The following is a 16,036-nucleotide window of genomic DNA, read 5'->3' as shown; positions in this document are numbered from 1 at the left end:
GGTAAATCTGTATCCACAATATAGCAGGTGGAGTAAAGCCATAACACATAAGTGTTATGGCTTTATCTTCATGGTCGAATTGCTAAAGAAAAAAAACACTACTAAAGGACACCAATAAGAAGAAAATACTTGCTTGGGCCAAGAAACACAAGCAATGGACATTAGACCGGTGGAAATTTGTCCTTTGGTCAGGAGTCCAAATCTGAGATTTTTGGTTCCAACCGCTGTGTCTTTGTGAGACGCAGTGTGGGTGAACGGATGATCTCCACATGTGTAGTTCCCACTGTAAAGCATGGAGGATTAGGTGTTATGGTGTGGGGGTGCTTTGCTGGTGACACTGTCTGTGATGTATTTAGAATTCAAGGCACACTTAACCAGCATGGCTACCACAGCATTCTGCAGCGATACGCCATCCCATCTGGTTTGGGCTTAGTGGGACTATCATTTGTTTTTCAACAGGACAATGACCCAACACACCTCCAGGCTGTGTAAGGGATATTTTACCAAGAAGGAGAGTGATGGAGTGCTGCATCAGATTACCTGGCCTCCACAATCCCCCGACCTCAAATTGAGATGGTTTGGGATGAGTCGGACCGCAGAGAGAAGGAAAAGCAGCCAAAAAGTGCTCAGCATATGTGGGAACTCCTTCAAGACTGTTGGAAAAGCATTCCAGGTGAAGCTGGTTGAGAGAATGCCAAGAGTGTGCAAAGCTGTCATCAAGTGAAAGGGTGGCTATTTTAAGAATCTCAAATATAAAATATATTTTCATTTGTTTAACACTTTTTTGGTTACTACATGATTCCATATGTGTCATTTCATAGTGTTGATGTCTTCACTATTATTCTACAATGTAAAAATTTTTACAAATAAAGAAAAACCCTTGAATGAGTAGGTGTTCTAAAACTTTTGACCGGTAGTGTAGACTTGACTTGCAGGTGAGAAGAAACCCATAAATCATTGGGTCGTTGCAAACTGACACTGAGATTGGAAGAGACCTTGAAAGAGTACAACACCACATATCTCCCCTCTCTAACCAAGGTGACTCCGAGTACAGAACACAGGAGATGGCTTGAGTTATTGGAACAGAACACATAAAGCTCAGAGTTATTTGAGATGGAAGGCTGTGACACTGTGTCAACATGACTGGAATGGTGTCTATGCGCGAGTCAGCCAGTCAGTGTGTTTTATGAATGTGTTACCACCACGCCAAAGGCTGCTATATGTCAAACTGACGGACATCGGATGCTGTGGTTTAGTTAATGCTGATGTGGCTGTGTTGGGAGCTGCTGTACATTACAGACAAACAGGTACGTACAGTCACTGCACAATTAGGCACACACAAACACCTGCAAACAGAATAAAATAGATCCACTGGCGTACCACACACCCCCGCTACCCCCATAAGGCGGGGGGCCCACAGGCTCTGAGGGCCCCCAACCCCAAAAAAGGAGGTACCCCCCTCTCCCCAGATAGCATATGAACACGTCATAATGGCAAAATGTGTAGAATATCAGGAAATTAGCTTTAAAAATTCAAAATACTGTCAGCCTCATTGAAACATTTGTAGAATAGCATGAGATTAGCTATAAAACTGGACATCTTTCTATCTCTGCCCCATGGCAAAAAACTGCAGTACGCCACTGAGTAGATCCCTATCTGGTACAGTGATATGAATATATCTAGGCTAGTATATCCAGCTAGTTCTCAGGGTTTGGGTATCTTGTACCTAGGGGCTAGAGGTCTGAGCTGGCAGAGCTGTTTAACCCCTACTGTCTAAATCTATACACTATTATTAATGAAGGGAGAGGTAGGAAGGGATTTGTCATCCTCTGGGATCTCTCTACTATGTGTAAGACTGGGAAATGCACTAAGCCAGTGGTGCGTGTTCCCAGTACGGCCAGACCCATTCCTGCTTCCTGCACAAGGCCAGTGGTGTGTGTTCCCAGTACGGTCCGGCCCGTTCCTGCTCCCCACACTAAGCCAGTGGTGCGTGTTCCCAGTACGGCCCGACCCGTTCCTGCTCCCCGCACTAAGCCAGTGGTGTGTGTTCCCAGTACGGTCCGGCCCGTTCCTGCTCCCCGCACTAAGCCAGTGGTGTGTGTTCCCAGTACGGCCCGACCCGTTCCTGCTCCCCGCACTTAGCCAGTGGTGCGCGTCGCCAGCCCGGTCCGGCCTGTTCCTGTCCCTCGCACCAAACCGGTGGTGCGCGTCGCCAGCCCGGCCCGGCCTGTTCCTGCCCCTCGCACCAAACCGGTGGTGCGCGTCGCCAGCCCGGCCCGACCTGTTCCTGCCCCTCGCACCAAACCAGTGGTGCGCGTCGCCAGCCCGGTCCGGCCTGTTCCTGCCCCTCGCACCAAGCCAGTGGTGCGCGTCGCCAGCCCGGTCCGGCCTGTTCCTGTCCCTCGCACCAAGTCAGTGGTGCGCGTCGCCAGCCTGGCCTGGCCCGGCCTGTTCCTGCCCCTCGCACCAAGCCAGTGGTGCGCGTCGCCAGCCCGGTCCGGCCTGTTCCTGTCCCTCGCACCAAGCCAGTGGTGCGCGTCGCCGGCCCGGCCTGTTCCTGTCCCTCGCACCAAGCCAGTGGTGCGCATCGCCAGCCCGGTCCGGCCTGTTCCTGTCCCTCGCACCAAGGCAGTGGTGCGCGTCGCCAGCCCGGCCCGGCCTGTTCCTGCCCCTCGCACCAAGCCAGTGGTGCGCGTCGCCAGCCCGGTCCGGCCTGTTCCTGACCCTCGCACTAAGCCAGTGGTGCGCGTCGCCAGCCCGGTCCGGCCTGTTCCCGCTCCCCGCACCAAGCCAGTGGTGCGCGTCGTCAGCCCGGTCCGGCCCGTTCCTGCTCCCCGCACCAGGCCAGTGGTGCGTGTGTCCAGTCCGGCACGGCCCGTGCCTGTTCCACCGGTGCCTGGTCCGGCACCGGTCAGCTGCTCCACTCCGGAGCCAGATCAATCCGCTCCACCGGGGTCCAGTCCAGCTCCGGTCAGCGGCTCCACTCCGGAGCCAGAGCAATCCGCTCCACCGGGATCCGGTCCAGCTCCGGTCAGCTGCTCCACTCCGGAGCCAGAGCAATCCGCTCCACCGGTGCCTGATCCAGCTCCGGTCAGCGGCTCCACTCCGGAGCCAGAGCAGTTCGATCCACCGTCGTCGGGTCCAGCTCCAGTCAGCGGTTCCAGTCCAGACCCAGACGTCAGTCCCTCTCCAGGTTCGGGGTCTCCCACACCAGGGTCCAGACAGGGCTTGGTACGTCGTGGGAGGAAGGAGAGGGGAAGCAGCGCGCCGAGGTCCAGACCAGACCAGGGGCACAACAGGGAGGTGGAGAGTAAGTGGTGGTCACGCCCGGAGCTGGATCCGCCTCCGAGGCGGAATGCCCACCCGGCCCCTACCCTGTTATGTTTATGTGGCGCGGTCGGAGTCCGCACCTTTGGGGGGGGGGTACTGTCACGCCCTGACTCTAGGGACTCGTATTTGTTGAGTCAGGGTGTGTATATTCTGTGTTGTGTTTGCTATGTCGATGTTCTATGTTTAAGATCTATGTTGGCCTGTGTGGTTCCCAATCAGAGGCAGCTGTTGCTCGTTGTCTCTGATTGGGGACCATCCTTAGGCAGCCTTTTGTGGGATCTTGTTCCGTGTGAGGTATGTTTTGTATGCTACCTTGGACTTCACGTTTCCTTTGTTGTTTTGTCGTGTGTTTATTCGTTTAAATAAACATGTATGCTTATCACGCTGCGCCTTGGTTCTTCTCGTTCGTCAACGATCGTGACAGTATTGTTGTGAATTGTTAGATACTACTGCACTGTTGTAGCTAGGAACACAAGCATTTCACTACACCCGCAATAACATCTGCTAAATATGTGTATGCGACCAATAAAATTTGATTTGATTTGTACGTAGGTTGGCTGTAATGACTATTTCTGGATGTTTTAGCCTTGGGACATTTCCAGTTATTGTGCCAAGCATGGCCACTACTGAGAATAACTAGTTATATTTAATGTGATTGCTCCTCAATGAAACCTAACCTTTAGACTTAATATGTTAACCTTCTTCTAAAAGGCCTCTAGAAAGACACACCAGCACTTAATATAACTTTTCTGAACTTACAGGGAAATCTAATTTCTTCGAAAATTCTTCTATCTCTGCTGTCTATCTTACTGCATATAATCCACTTCCTGAGGTAGGATATCAGTCTCTTTGTACAGCGAGGTGCAATCGATGGCCAGCCGGCCTGTTTACAGCCAGCCAGAGATAAGACCTGGCATGCTGCAGGGAGATTGGGAATGTTTCTGGGATTAAATGCTTGTTGGGTATGGAGGAGGGAGCACCGCGAGACCCAATGATATGTGACGTGTCTGACCGAGCGGAATGGTCCTTGCCTGTGTCGACTTCACAAGTAGTCACTCACACACTCCAATTTAGCAACTAGGCACTCACTCACTCCAACTTCACAACTAGGCACTCTCACACACAAACTCCAAATTCACAACTAGACACTCACACACACTCCGATTTAACACACACACACTGCCCCGAGGCAGATAGCAGAGTTAGCAGAGTGAACTAATGACCATCTCAGACCTGTCAGTCACATTCTCCTTGCTACCAATCAGTCTAGAAAATCTAAGAATAGTATTACATACCTATCAATCTCACTCCCTCCTGCTGTTAGACACGCATGCCAATACCTGTTGAGAAATACTGCTAATTAGTTAATGCCAATCACAATCCCATTTAAGCTTGACAATCACTGGAAAATGTCTGAGAGAAATAACCATGGTGCTATACTAAGACAGAGGATATGTTGGAAACCAATGATAAAAGGTACAACATTCTAATTCTATTTGTAGAAAAATATATAGTATAGTTATACATTCAAATTATGTTTCAGTCATCATGCGACGCTGACATTCCAAAAACACACAGTCCACATACGGCGCCATTTTGTGATGGAATAACTGCAAGTGGCGTAGGATGAAGTTTCCCCCTAGACGCTAATCTTAGACCAGTCTTGAGTTTTCCTCCCCTATATTAACAATTAGGATTGGGGGGTAGTACGCCGATTCTACATCTGTGTGTTCGGCGGGGTTCTACCCATAGGCAGGTCCCCTATTGTGATCTGCTGCTTCAATTCATTTGACACACGCTGGGACAGGGGGACAAATAAAGAGTCCTACAACACACACACACACACACTGGTCTGGATAGGTTCACTTGCCCAACAAATATGTTATATGTATGTAATAAAGGACACACATACAGCAGTAACAATTCAACGTCATTGCCCTGCAGCAATTTTGCTACAACCCATCATACCGAGTCTGAGTACCAAACCATGTCCAAGGCCACTGCAACTTCCTGTGGGGCTCAATGGAGCAGAAAATTGGAAAAATAGATGAAGCCATCTGAGCCTTTGTCTCTATAGACTCCCCCCTCCTCCGTTGTACTGGCACCTGTCCTCTCCATTCCTCATCACTCCTCCCCTCCTTTCCTCTCCAACCTGTCCTCTCCATTCCTCATCACTCCCCTCCTCTCATCTCTCTATTCTTCATCTCCCCCTCTCCTTTCCCCCTTTCCCTCTCATCACTCTCTTTGGCTTCCTCCATCTCCCTCCTCCTGTCCTCTCTTGTTATCTGCTCTCCTACTGCCCCTGAAGGAATGCATCTCCTCGTCAATGCTGTTAATGACCTGCGTGTGTCTTTTGTCCTCTAAATGAGAGATGCCAGCATGCACAGGCCAAGATTAGCATGGAAACACTAAGCCTATCCACAGAGATGACAGTCCCCTTCAATCAAACACACACCCACAGAGAGAGAACAGGCAGGAGGATGAGGGAGAGAGGGGGGATAGAGAGAAAGAGAGAGAGAGAGAGCGAGAGAGAGAGAGAGAGAGAGAGAGAGAGAGAGAGGTAAGATAAGAAAATAAAGGAATTACAAGAGCGGTGGGGAGAGGAGAGAACGGTAGAAAGAAATCACCTTTGACCTTTATCATTGATTGTATTATTGTACACTCTTAGAAAAAGGTGCTATCTAGAACCTAAAAGCATTCTTCAACTGTCCCCATAGGAGAACCCTTTGAAGATCTCTTGTTGGTTCCAGGTATAACTTTTTTGGTTCTAAGTAAAACCTTTCCACAGAGGGTTCTATATGGAGCCCAAACTGGTTCTACCTGGATCCAAAAAGGGTTTTACCTGGAACCAAAAAGGGTTCTCCTATGGGGACAGCTGAAGAACCCTTTTAGAACCCTTTTTTCTAAGAGTGTACGTGTCATATTCTGTGACATTGTGAATGTCATGGAGGGATTGGTTAGGAGTCCTTGAGGAGAAGCCTTGGCAACGCGATGAGACAGAAATAAGCCAAGCCATGCTGAGAACAAAACACAACGGGATGATATCATTATCAAACAATGATTGTGTTTTCACCGTCATATCTATCATGACATGTTGCTACACGGAGTCATCATGCTGGTTGAGTCACAGTCAAAGAGAGATTATAGTTTGTTAAACAGCCAAACACAGCTTTCTTTGAATACTTTCTTCTACTCCTAAGATACTGAGTCTTTGTTCAAAATGCTACACAAGTAACACTGAAATCAACACTTGTACTTAGAAGCCCTCTCCTCCACCTTTCCAACTCTTCTGCTGTTCTCAAAGCAATTACCTATCAGCTCTGGGTGACGATAATCCATCTAATTACTAACCTAATCAGGGCCTGGCTAATATGGCTGTGCTAAGTGACAGACACAGATTAAGGACCTCAGCACACCTCCTGTCCAGTGGCTGCCAGCGAGTGGGAGGGAGGGAAACCCAGGCACAGAGAGAGTGACCACTCCTCACCAGCAGATCAATGTAATGAATACAGTGGGGGCCAGTGAAACAGTCTGTTGAAAGGAACTCAGTTATGGCTGTGCTGTTTCTATCCTTCCCCTCAGAGTCATGACAAGAAGTGGTGAGAAGCTGGGTTCCAGAATCTGTCATCTGTGGTCCAGAGGTGAACACTTTATCAGTTTATCAGATCATTATTTAATAATCACCCACTGGGCACAGACATCAACGTCCAGTTTTGAGAGATGTCATCGAATTGTCGACTAACGTGAATTCATTGTGAAGTCAGGAAACACCAAGACACATTGTTTCATTTTGATTTAAGATTGAGTTCAAATAAGATGATAATCGTGTTTGGTGATGACTTTTGGCATCTCTAACTTTTCCTATGTTTATACATTATCACGTTGAACTTTTTTGTAAACACAGTGGAAACAAAATTGAGTGCCCATTGGGAAGCTTCTTTAGAAACTTTCAGCAGTTCAAAACAAAAAGTGAGAATACAACTGGGAACCCTGGCCTGAGCTAGATTAGCTAGAATCACAGATGGATTATTCAATCTGACAGAACTGTGACGAAGCAAGAGGGATTAAGTTACATATCTGATCTTCAAGATGTATCAGACATGACACCTCCCCTGCTAAGATTAGGATGCAAGAACCCTTTGTTCTTTACTGCAGTGGTTAATGATGGCTTTATAGTGTTGCTGTGTGTGGAGCGCTTAGAACAGAACAGAGAGATGCTGTGCTGGATAAAGATGAGTCCATCCTATTAACCCAGATTCAGGAGTGCTGCTGTCTCACTGAGAACTGAGAGAGGCTGGAGACGTAAACAGCCTCCTCCTTCTCCTTCTCCTCCTCCGCCTCCGGCAGAAAGCACCAGACTGAATATTTCATAGAACCCATTTCAGTTTCACTGCTGCTTTTAAATGTACTTCTGCTTCTCAAAGACGAGGCTGGCTGCTGAATAACTGAGCAGGGCTGAGCCTGAGCAGGGAATCCCGTTGAGGTGTGTGTGTGTGTGTGTGTGTGTGTGTGTGTGTGTGCGCGCATGTGCACGTGTGTGTGTGTGAGAGATATCATTAAAGAACTGTAGAGTTCAGCGTCATGTCATTCACCAGGTAATTACTAGACAGAAGACTCCCCTCCTCCATTCCTCTCTACACCCCTCCCTTCTCATCCCTTCCCCTGTGTGCTTCTATGCGGGATGGGCGGTGGTAGGGAGAGGGGAGAGGGGGGGGTCACAGGTAGAGGTGTACACATGGGGAGGGAGCTGAGAGAGGGGTGCATGGCAGGGCAGTGCATCGTGATTGGCAATCTATTATCCAGTCCAGTCACTTGTCCTCTGCATTGTTCTCCCCCTGCTGCTGCAGCTTCTTCAAGGCTGTTTGGTTCAGTAGTTGGTCCTGCTGAAGCGGGGTTCTCCCTGATTGCCTTTGCTGGCTGGCTGCGATTGAACGGAGACCGCCACAGTCTTCTGAGCCCACGACTCAGGGCTCCACACTTCATACCAAAAGGCAGCGGAGTAGCGGCGTAGCAGGGATCAAAGCCAGCGAGTGGGAGGGAGGGAAACCCAGCACGGCACAACAACACAGCACATCACAGGCACAGCTCTACGCAGCATTTCACCACCAGCGTGGTGTATTAATTGCAGTACAACACAGCAGAGTCCAACACAACATTACTCCAGAACATTCTAAAACAGTCTGGAAACGTGTAGCACAGCTTGGACACAATGCACTGCACGGTTTAGCAAAGCACATGGCAGCAATTCAATTCAAAGGAATTTAATTTAATAAGACTTTATTAATCCCTCATGGCATTAATAAGACTTAATTACCGTAACCCTTTCATGTCTTTGTCAGGGCACAAGTTCACCCCTACTCCCAGTTGCATACAGAAAACCACATCATTTGAATGGCACAAACCTGACCCCAGCACAGGCCCCAATCCAGGCTCACTGGCCAAGTAGCTGCTGGCTGGAGGAGCCATGGGAATAGTATCATAGGAGGTTTATGAGGCAGTCTCGGAACAAATACTGACACACACACACATACATACACACATACACCTAGAGCCACACGCACACCTCCCTGTGTGTTCAGTCCTACATTCCCTGGTCTCCCAGACAGCTCCGCAAAGGCTGATGTCTAATTCCCTGTGACTGGATTCTCTGATGGATGAGCTCTCTGTCTGCCCCTCTCCTGCCTCCCCCTCTCCTGCCTCCCCCTCCCCTGCATCCCCCTCTCCTGCCTCTCCCTCTCCTTCTCTCCTGCCTCCCCCTCTCCTTCTCTCCTGCCTCCCCTCTCCTTCTCTCCTGCCTCCCTCTCTCCTTCTCTCCTGCCTCCCTCTCTCCTTCTCTCCTGCCTCCCTCTCTCCTGCCTCCCTCTCTCCTTCTCTCCTGCCTCAATCTCCCCTTCTCTCCTGCCTCCCCTTCTCTCCTGCCTCCCCCTCTCCTTCTCTCCTGCCTCCCCTTCTCTCCTGCCTCCCCCTCTCCTTCTCTCCTGCCTCCCTCTCTCCATCTCTCCTGCCTCCCCCTCTCCTAATTGGATGTTTTTATAAAGTGGAAAATAGAGCTACTATAATTCTAAAACCGGATTATTCTAACCAATGTCACATGGGTATCTGAACAAAGAATAGATGGAGGATGGTGAAAACACGGGAAAACTATTTGTCTTTTTGATGGTTAATTGATCATCTCCTTGGATGCCACTTCCATTCCTCTCCATCCTGCGTGAGGAGCACAAAGCTTTCGCTTGACAAGCTTGCATTGCGCTGTCAAATTCGCTCTCGTTGGTTTTGAAAAATCCACTAGACTAGGCGCTACAAATGATCAAGTAGAATCTATTCAATTAAAATGACTGTCACACTTGCCTGTGGCCATGTAACTTTGAAGTAATGTAAGTTTAAGACGTGCTAAGTGAATATGAAACATTTTGATAGGTTCAGTTCATGCTATTGCATTAAATGCAAGAATGGTCCCTGCAGCCTACTAATTACTAGGTTAGTAGACCTACTTGCTCTCGAGAACCCAAGGCATAAAATGTAATTAAGAAGGCATTCTGTTTTATCCCAAGGTTTCTCATCTATAAGCACCACTTACCAGTGGGATCATGTGAACTACAATCCCAACGCTCTGTTTTAATGTTTAGAAACTTCAATAATCATCGCTTGCAATACGGTTTTCAAAACATATGGAATTATCTTTCATATCAGCGAGAAATAATCTTTCAAATAAAAAAGATACACTTACTGTAGCAGGTCAGATCCATATGGATGTGTCCCTCCAGCCGACTAACTACACTTCCACTACACTTCCTCCCCAGTTACGCTTCCACACAGGTGTTTGAGCACGCTAGATAGCTAATTAGCACAGGTGGTCGTCTCTGTTTTCCTTCTGTCTTCCGTAAACAAGCGCTGTAACATGGAGATATGGCTGTGTGGGAACCCTATAAAGGTGTATAGCAATTTAACCTTTAGGTTTTTTTTTTTTTTCTCGCTGGTATGAAAGATAATTCCATATGTTTCGAAAACTGTACTGCAAGCGATGGCTCTTAGCAAAACTCCCCCGGCCGGAAGATACATTTTACATTCACGTCATTTAGCAGACGCTCTTATCCAGAGCGACTTACAGGTAGTGTATTATTTTTTATTTATTTTTTCATACTGGCCCACCGTGGGGATCGAACCCACAACCTTGAGCATTGCAAGCGCCATGCTCTACTAACTGAGCTACACAGAAAGACGCTAAAGGTTCATATAGGCAAAATGTGTGAGTTGTTGTTTCAAAGTAGCCCAATAATAGCCCATTGAAAGGAAAATTTGCTGATAAAAATACATTTGTCATGGGCATATTTTTTGTAAGCATTTAAAAAATATATATAATTAGCCTAGAAGTCTACAACTCTGTCTAGACAAAAAAAAATGTCTGATAAATTGACCATCGTCAATTTTTTAGGAAGTACTATTTAGGAAGTACATTTACTTGGAAATATAACTGCCCCATCTTCCTCCGCCCATACATAGGCTATAGCCTACTATTTTAATTGAGACCACACGTGCACCTGATCTAACACATCTGGCTACTGAACTTGAAGCAGCAAGAATGATGAGAGTGGACACCTGCACTTTGTCTTGAGCTACATTTTGCATATAGGATATAGCCTACCTTTTAGTACATTTACATTTTACTCATTTAGCAGACACTCTTATCCAGAGCGACTTACAGTTAGTGAGTGCATACATAAAAAAACAAAATATATATATACTGGCCCACCGTGGGAATCGAACCCACAACCCTGCCGTTGCAAGTACCATGCTCTACCAACTGAGCTACACGGGACTAGTAGGATGACTTTCAGGCGGAGACATATAAATGGCTAACATATAAATGGGTAATCAATATTTCAGTGGTGTAAAATACTTTACTATTTATATTTTTGACTACTTTTACTTTTACTTCACTACATTCCTAAAGAAAATAATGTACTTTTTACTCCATACATTTCCCTGACACCCAAAAGTACTCATTACGCATACTTTTGAATGCTTAGCAGGACAGGAAAATTGTCAAATTCACACACTTTCAAAAGAACACCCCTGGTCATCCCTACTGCCTCTGATCTGGCTGACTCACTAAACACAAATGCTTCCTTTGTAAATTATGTGTTGAAGTTTGCCCATGGCTATCCCTAAATTTAAAAAACAAGAAAATGGTGCTGTCTGGTTTGCTTAATATGAGGAATTTAAAATAATTTATACTTTTACTTTTGATACTTAAGTATATTTTAGAAATTCAATTTACTTTTGATACTTAATTATTTTTAAAACCAAATACTTATAGCCTTTTAGTCAAGTTGTATTTTACTGGGTGACTTTCACTTTCACTTGAGTCATTTTCTATTAAGGTATCTTTACTTTTACTCAAGTACGACACCTGTGTCCTTTTCCACCATTGAAAATGAAAAGGCTCGCTCACCATGGTGACCTATGCGCGCGTTGCACTTTTTCCTTTTCGATGATGATAAAAAATATATATATTGCACCTCGACTCACGTTGGTTGAGCGCCCTCCACTTCTTTCCATTATGAATATTTATTTACAGACACTGTAGTAAACTATAGTCTAATCATATTTAATTTAATTTCCTTAGAAAGATAACTGCCACGTGAATATCCACCCACACAAAGGCAGTCTACTGTATTTCATTGAAACCACATACAGTATACGCAAGGTGAAAAATGTGTCGATGTGCCTCTGACCAAGACGTTTAACCTTAATTTGTTCCAGGGGCACTTTATGGCTGACCCTTTAAAACAACACATTTTACTGCACCTATCCAGTGTATGTGACAAAACAACATTTATCTTTCTCTTTCTTTTTTTAAGTGTTCTTGCGCAAAAATACTACAGTAGCCTCTGCCGAGTCCCTAACAACCGGATGTTCCGGTTATCAGGGGAAATAGAAAGGGAGCAACTTCAGCTTTTGGACGTTAACAAGGCGACACTCCATCTTAACTCTTCTTTCACATTTTCCTGGATTGGTTGAACAGTGCAGAAGAGAACCTTTCCCGACAGTATTTTTTGTTCTTGTCAAGACCAGTATGTACAGGTTCTAGTTTCAGGCATTTCTTTTACCCCTGCTACGTTAGGTTAATCCTACAGTAAAGTTTTTAAAAAACACTAGGCTACAGTGAATACTATAGTATATAAATATAGTAATACTACAGTATTTATACCATAGTATACTATAGTCTTTTTCACGTGGGTGGACAGCACACAAAAAAAACATTTTGCTGCATTGCACCTGTCCAAAGAAACGCTGCTAACTTTACATGCGGATGTAGGTTAGTTGAGACCTCACTTGAACTGAAACGTATAATTTTATAATGACTATATTATTAAATGAATATTCCATCATAAAATTATTTTGAATGTTTGTAACAGTTACAATATGAAATCAATGAATATAGTCTTACCGCAATTAGTAGCAAAAACTGCCTGTAGTGTAGTCTATCCTATCAGTTTTAACCACTATGATAATGCTATCGCGTTGGGAATGGCTGTGGTCTCTGTCGCTTGTTACCTCTTCGTCGGGAATTCCCTTCTCAGAGTCATTATGGGACACCGCAGTGCATGTTTCACACAACCACCATCAGAAAATTACAACGTTTCTTTAAGGATTGCAAAAGAAAACACCTCTTACCTGAGAATTGCACTACAGCAAGTGGTGTCGTGAGAGTGGCTGGTGGAGGAGCCTGTGCAGTCAGTCCGTCTCTTGGCGCGCCTCTGTGGCTTTTGACCACAGCTGTGGTATCAACAGCCCTGCTCCGCGCTGCAGCCCGGTGCTCCCGTGTGTAGGGGGCGTGGTCACGGTTTCGGAGAGACAGCTGGGGCAGCTTCTCTGCTGTCTATCGATTAACCCCATTAAGGCTTTTATTTCTCCAGTGGCAATGTACCGTGATATTGAATATCCTAATCATTTCCTATTGACTCAATAAGTCATGCTGCAGTATCAAATGATTTGTTCAGATTTATCTCTCTCTCTCTCTCTCTCGCTCTCTCTCTCTCTCTCTCTCTCTCTCTCTCTCAATTTCCATTTTCAATTTAAGGGCTTTATTGGCATGGGAAACGTATGTTAACATTGCCAAAGCAAGTGAAGTATATAGTAAACAAAAGTGAAATAAACAATAAATATTAACAATAAACATTACACTTAGAAGTTCCAAAAGAATAAAGACATTTCAAATGTCATATTATGTATATATATATACAGTGTTGTAACAATGTGCAAATAGTTAAAGTATAAATGGGAAAATAAATAAACATAAATATGGGTTGTATTTAAAATGGTGTTTGTTCTTCACTGGTTGCCCTTTTCTTGTGGCAACAGGTCACAAATCTTGCTGCTGTGATGGCACACTGTGGTATTTCACCCAGTAGATAAGGGAGTTTATCAAAATTGGGTTTGTTTTCGAATTCTTTGTGGATCTGTGTAATCTGAGGGAAAAATGTGTCTCTAATATGGTCATACATTTGGCAGGAGGTTAGGAAGTGCAGCTCAGTTTCCACCTCATTTTGTGGGCAGTGTGCACATAGCCTGTCTTCTCTTGAGAGCCAGGTCTGCATACGGCGGCCTTTCTCAATAGCAAGGCTATGCTCACTGAGTAGTCAAAGCTTTCCTTAAGTTTGGGTCAGTCACAGTGGTCAGGTATTCTGCCACTGTGTACTCTCTGTTTAGGGCCAAATAGCATTCTAGTTTGCTCAGTTTTTTTGTTAATTCTTTCCAATGTGTCAAGTAATTCTCTTTTTGTTTTCTCATGATTTGGTTGGGTCTAATTCTGTTGTTGTCCTGGGGCTCTGTGGGGTCTGTTTGTGTTTGTGAACCGAGCCCCAGGACCAGCTTTCTTAGGAGACTCTTCTCCAAGTTCATCTCTCTGTAGGTGATGGCTTTGTTATGGAAGGTTTGAGAATCGCTTCCTCTTAAGTGGTTGTAGAATTTAACGGCTCTTTTCTGGATTTTGATAATTAGCAGGTATTGGCATAATTCTGTTCTGCATGCATTATTTTGTGTTTTTCGTTGTACATGGAGGATATTTTTGCAGAATTCTGCATGCAGTCTCAGTTTGGTGTTTGTCCCATTTTGTGAATTCTTGGTTGGTGAGCGGACCCCAGACCTCACAACCATAAAGGCAATGGGTTCTATAACCCTCTCTCTCTCTCTCTCTCTCTCTCTCAACTCTCTCTCTCTCTCTCTCTCTCTCTCTCTCTCTCTCTCTCTCTCTCTCTCTCTCAACTCTCTCTCTCTCTCTGTTTCTTTCCCCCCTTTTTTTCTCTCTGTGTGTGCATGTAGCCTATGTGTATTTCTTTGTGCGTGTGTGTGTGTTAAAAGCTTGAGGTAGAAGTTGTCCAGATCGGGTCAGATTGTGGTAGCGTACCCTAGTTCTACCCTTAGCTGTTCCGGGGATAAAATTATAGAATTACATAGAACACTGAATTATATGATCTCATTTTTGTGAACAATTGTTTTTATTAGATCAATTTAAAAAATCTATATAAAAATTATATATTTTTTAAACAACCCCCCCTCCCACCCCACCCTCCATCACAAACGCACCACTAGTACAGTGATGTCAACTTTGCAATTTTGTTGCTAGATTTAGCAACTTTTCAGACTACCAGACTTTTTTTTCAAACCGCAACTAGCAACAAATTTAGCTACTTTAAAAAATGTATTTTGTACTTTTAGCAACTTTTGAAAAGTGACTCAAACGCTTAAATGCACACATGTTCCACTCTAAATGACACAACAACGATTTTCTCTGTCACACACTCAGTCACAACACACGTGCCTGGCTGCAAAAGTGCATTGTGAGTGACGTCAGCAGCAGGCGCTCAGCTCATGCACAGGAAGCAGCAGGCCAGCCAAGCAGCACAACAACCCGGAGAGAGCTGGAGAGCTTGTTATTAGCTTGTATCTATAATTGTTGATCAGTTAGGTAGCATGTTAACTAAATACCAATACACTGCTATAATTGTTCAGGATGTGTAGGTTTACTAGTTAATAAGAAAATAAATAAAATGTAATTGTTCAATAATGTGTAATGTGTACTTGTTCAACAATTCAATGTGTTGTGTTTAAAAATAAAAATATCTGATCATATAAAATGTGTTGTGTTTATACTACTTTTACAAATAAAAATATGTGATAATAAACAAACAAATCTAAACTAACAAATGTCAAATATTTTTTTTCGCCGAGATGTCCAGTCAATTTGAGTAACGTTATTGTGTATTCTACGTAATGACGCAGTTTTACGTTATTACATAATGACGTCATCGCGCAATGTCATGTAGCAACTTTTAGCAACAAATCGACCTGCCTCTAGCAACTTCCCCTGAAAGTTAGTTGGCAACACTGCCCCTGGCGGCTCCACACAATCCCCAACCTCGGTGAACAACACAATATAAAACACACAAAAACATACCAATCAAATAATAACAATAAACAAACATTACAATAAAATAAAAAAGTACATATAACATTGTTTACCACTATATCACCACCAATGAATTATAGGATCTCTGTGGATAAAACAATTATTGATTCTTTACAGCCTAGTTATGATCCACTTCTTCCGTTTGCTTCCAGAAAATCCCGATTACACCTCTCACCGCCAGGTGGCAGTAAATATAATCTACTGCTCTCACTTGCAGTCGTTGTGGGTGTGTCT

At 44.9% G+C, this 16,036-nt stretch overlaps 1 protein-coding gene across 1 annotated transcript in view; it reads right to left on the bottom strand.

Moving 5' to 3' along the window:
* sytl5 (synaptotagmin-like 5) overlaps positions 1-13,091 on the bottom strand; it is an 81,387-nt gene extending 68,296 nt beyond the window's left edge. Inside the window, exon 1 of the mRNA XM_041843823.2 lies at positions 13,009-13,091. The gene's annotated coding sequence lies outside the window, so the exon portion shown is untranslated. The remainder of the gene's footprint in view (positions 1-13,008) is intronic.
* Positions 13,092-16,036: the final 2,945 nt, after the last annotated feature.

This window comes from Coregonus clupeaformis, chromosome 23, assembly GCF_020615455.1.
Source record: "Coregonus clupeaformis isolate EN_2021a chromosome 23, ASM2061545v1, whole genome shotgun sequence".
NCBI classification, from domain to species: Eukaryota; Metazoa; Chordata; class Actinopteri; order Salmoniformes; family Salmonidae; genus Coregonus; species Coregonus clupeaformis.
Note: the sequence above shows the minus strand (reverse complement) of the source record. Positions and strands in the feature narration are given on the sequence as shown.